This window comes from Megascapheus bottae, chromosome Y, assembly GCF_031878675.1.
Source record: "Megascapheus bottae isolate mThoBot1 chromosome Y, mThoBot2.hap1, whole genome shotgun sequence".
Lineage (NCBI taxonomy): Eukaryota > Metazoa > Chordata > Mammalia > Rodentia > Geomyidae > Megascapheus > Megascapheus bottae.
The window spans coordinates 1108154-1112851 of NC_143548.1; the positions used below are offsets into that span (position 1 = coordinate 1108154).

Sequence of the window (4698 nt, forward strand, 5' to 3'; positions counted from 1 at the left end):
ACAGAAGGAAAGGTTGCCAAGGGAAAACTGCCTGCTGGGTCTACTGCCTTCCCAGTGAAGAAGGGATCCCACACTGCTGGGTTCACTGGTGAGTCCAGGAATCTTTCAAAGACCCATGAGACTCTTCGCTTTTTGTCCTTCTTTCAACTCCACCATGTGTATGTTAGCTGCTTGCCACGAGGATATTATCTTGACTATCCGCTCTCTAAACACTAGCTTTCTCCCTTCTTCCCTATGTGTCACCAGCTAGTCCCCAGAGTTTCCTTAATGTAGGCTCCATGATCCATGGACAAAGTTATTGGAACCCATTTCCTGTCCAGACTTCACAAAATGTCCATTTTGCTCCCCCATCACGGGACCTCTTTTCCTTTTCCTGTCATGATTTAGTGGGTGAGAGCAAACAGGACTTCTTGGCTCTGGCTGTAGTTCATAGTGCAAAGGCACATAAATTGTGCTGTAGTGGACTACCGACTGAGTTTGACAAACTGGACTGACTGCAGCTTGAAAATAAAAACTATGCCTAAGCCACTAATGACAAGTATTTCAGCACATCTTTCACAGATGCATGTGTTGAGATAAATATCAGATTTGATGGGAACTTTTTGTGGGTGTTTCTCTCGTACTTCTAAACATCTTAGAGTTTAATTCACCTGAACGTAATGCTACTTGTCTTGGCTATTTGCCCCGGCCAATGTTGTACCTTCTTGAAGCTGCGGACGCTTGGTGAAATACGATTTACTACCTTTCCAATATTCACTTTGAAAGTGAAATATATGCAGTGGAAAAGGGAATTACTTGGCGGATATGTGTAGCTTGGGTCATCTGTGCCTCTTTTAGACACAGTGGGAACAATGGATGCACAAAGCTCTGGGTACTTTTGTTTGGAAACATATTCCGAGACCAAGCCAGAAACGGTGATTTGGTTCAATCTGGACAATAGTGACCCTAAGAGGGCTCGGGGACCATTCCCCAGAAAGGAAATCAATCCCCAGGCCCGGCCAAAACTGACTCCGGAGGGTAAATAAAGCTTCAGAGCACGTATAGACGTTTTCCTATGAGTTTCAGGAATTTCTAAAATGACAAAGTTTTAAAATTTGGTTTTGATGGAATTAGTCATGATTTTGCTGAGATGCTTTTTCTCCCCACAGGATTGTGAAGAATACTCTGCCTGTCAGAATGGAAGAAGGTACATATCTTCCTTAATTCATTCCTGGGTAGACTCTGGGTTTGTACAGTAGATGTTTCCCTTCTTACTTTTTTCTCTTTCTTCTCTCTCTCTCTCTCTCTCTCTCTCTCTCTCTCTCTCTCTCTCTCTCGTTTTCTTTCTTTCTTTTCATTCTTTCTTTCATGCTTTCTTTTCTTTCTTTCTTTCCTTATTTCGTTCTGTTGAAACCTACAGTGCATAATGTCATAAGCTACCCAAGAAAAGTATGTTTTTGTGGGATGTTAGCTGAACATCCAAACTTTTGGTAATGAATTTGAGTTTCATAGGTGGTTTTGGAAAGGGAAGAATGGAAGTGAACTGTGTGATTGATGCCTTTCCTAAGTGTGCATGCAGAAATGTCTAACCACTCAATGATGAACTTTGTGATTGTACACAAGTTATCTCAGAAATGAGTTTCTCTACTGTTATTCCTTGGTCCACTTTAATCCATCTCAGAGTAATGGTTCTCCAAAAATGCAGACATTGCCAGAGTAATCAAAGTGAAAGGACTGTCTTTCCCAAAGCTAGGTTTTGGAACCCTTTTCTTTTTCAGGTGAATCTGTGGATCCTGAAAGGTTATTGCAGTGCCCCTATGATCAAACTCACATGATCAGGTCTTGCAGATTCCCATACCACCTTGTAAAATGCAAAAAGGTAAATGTCACCTGAAAATGGAGAGTGTCACCACATGAAATCCTACTTTTATGGATCCCGTGTAGCCACTGGGAAGGAAATAATGGTGTCAGTGTCCAGGTGGAAGGAGCAAAGAAAGACTATTTTGTGATTTCAGGACCACTTTTAGCCCACATGTGCATTGGAGTCCTACAGAATTACAATGCACCTTGTGTGGAAATAGAGCTCCACACTGCAGAGCACAGGCAAGGTGAATTTCTGGTGGACCAGCACTCCTTCAGCAAGGCCAAGCTTGCTAACAAGCGGTGCTATTCTTCTTCACTCTTGCCTAGTCTCCAAAAGACAAGTATCGAATTTTTAAATTGAAAAGGCCATGTCAGAAATCTACTTCATTTGTTTCTGAGAGGGCTTTCCAATGGAAAGGTTTGGCTATCAGAAGAGGGGCCCAAAGGAGATCAAAAGAGATTTAGCTGGCATCTCTTTTCTATCCTCACTATATGGATTTCACAGTAACTATTTTGCAGTCAGCAAAAACTACACACTATTTGAAGGTTGATATGTTTTGTGCAAATGAAATCTCTTTTCTTCAAATACCATTGCTGTAGAAAACTTGAAATCGGGGGCAGAATGTGTCTCCTTCTGCTTAAGCCAGATGTGAATAGCGGCAGACACCAACTGGGGAGCATTTTCTAAGGAACCTTTTCCCTCTTGGTGCAATGTCCATTTTGCTCTGGTACACAATCAGTGGACATTTGAGTCACAGGAGGGGCAAACAAGGCCACAACCCAAAAGGGATGCTGGGAGTCATATTTTGTATTTGCAACCTGGTTCCACAGAATCATCCCGATATAGCTGCCAAACTAGCTACTTGTCCCTTCAATGCTCGCCACCTTATTCCCCGTGATCAACTCAGTTACCATATGGCAACTTGTATGGACAAACCATCTGTTGAAGACAGCCGGGGTGAGTCTGACCTCCACTGCACGATTCAAATGCGAGTGGGCCACTTAAGAGTGTCACATAGTTGTGATGTGGTATGTCCTCTTTTATGTAGTGAACCTCATTCCCACCGAGATTCAGGATGAGTGGTCTGGAACCACAGGGCAATTTCCTTCCTGTGCTGAAGATTGGGATAAAGGTAGGTCGCTGGTTCTGTAGTTCTGTGTCTGCCACGTCAAATGTGAACTATACCAGGAGTGTAAATGCTGTGCTTTCAACTCACAAGTACTCTGTAAATGGCTTTGATGGCAAACCTTTTGCTGCTTAGCAATCGGAAGAAAAGTATTTTCATCTTGCCATAGGGAGATATGCAGTGTGAACCGAACTAATGCCTGTCTCAAACCCACATCTACTATGCCAATGAATTACTTCAGGGCTTTTCCTTTGGTGTTCATTTAGGTGTCACGGTTACGTCAGTGCCTTCCTGTGTTGAATATTACTTGTGTGTGTTTGTCTGAAAGGAAGTCAGTCTCTTATGCAACCCCACCTAAATGTCTTGGTTTCCTTTGGTAGAATGCTTGGAACATCCTAGCCCAAGTTTCATTTGGGGCACGGGGAATTCTTCAAGCAAAAGCAGGTAAGGACTCACTGGCTTCGCCTCACACACATTACACTGTCTTGTGTAAAATCACCTGGCAAGACTCATGGATACCCAGCTTTGTGTCCTGTCTAATCCTAAAAGTTCAGTTCCAAACCCCTGGTATTCTTAGGCTTTCCCAGTGTCATGCATACACTGATTCGTTCGTTGAATCCCAGCGTCTAGGAAGGAACAGCATTATGGAAAGAAATGAAAACTAGAATATCCTGGGCCAAACCAAGGTCCTTTGCGTTGTCAATTGCTGAGTTGGTGCTGAGGAAAGAGTTGGCCAATATCCATTCCTTCAGCCATATTATTGGTGACTCAGTCTCCCTCTTTTCATTATCCATTGATTGTATACAATTACTCTTGGTGGTGGTGGTGGTGGTGGTGGTGGTGGTGATGGTCCTGAGTGGCTGTCAGCCTGGAGATGGTCCCTGTACCTCCCCTTTTCAGCAGAAGTCAAGTGCTGTTTCATTGGAGCCACAGACCCCTGCCAATTGCAAAGAGCGTAACTGTAGAGAAGACTTTCCTGGGTTTCCCCTTAGCTCAGTGTGCTGTCCTGCTAGGATTTCAGGAGAGAAGCATTAAACACATTCTTAAAGTGACTCTGGAAATGCCAACCAGTACCTTTCAACAGCTTCTCAATTCCCAAATTGATTATAGAGGTATGACAGCAGGAAGAGAATTGTTCCTTCTTTTTTTTCTTTTTTTTTAGTGTAATTAGTAAAAGGGTTACATGATATTTGCCAGATAGAAGGTGCATTAATTCACATACATTGATACCCTTTCACATGTCTTGGTACCCGTTTTCCTCCCCCCCACACCCCGCACCCATCTTGGTTTTCCCCCCTCCCTATCAAATTTCAAATATCCAAATACAAATAAATTCAAGATATCAGATAACAAAGTGAGATACTATACCAATATGAGATAACCAAGGGACAGCAAAGGAGATGAGAGACAACATAGTACATTAAGGACAACAATCATTCATTATATGGCTTTTGTTTCACTATCTTGGAGGTCCTTTCAATTAGCTTCACATTATATGTCCTTATGTATCAAGAGTTTGCTCTATTGCAAATCTCTGCTAGTAGAGCCCAAGGTTTCTACTGATTATGACGAATGAGGGAAACCATTGAGCCTAAGTTCCTTTGAGTCTGGCTTACTTCACTTAATATGATTTTTTCTAAGTCTTTCCATTTCCTAACAAATGGGGCGATGTCATTCTTTCTGACAGCAGCATAGAATTCCATTGTTTACAAATACCACAACTTGTTGA

General features: G+C 42.4%; 1 long non-coding RNA gene across 1 annotated transcript; it reads left to right on the plus strand.

Moving 5' to 3' along the window:
- On the plus strand, positions 1 to 1852 carry LOC150040195 (uncharacterized). The gene is made up of 3 exons (XR_016534031.1): positions 1 to 88; positions 1149 to 1186; positions 1758 to 1852. It is a non-coding gene; the product is annotated as an uncharacterized LOC150040195 (long non-coding RNA).
- The last annotated feature ends 2846 nt before the right edge of the window (positions 1853 to 4698 follow it).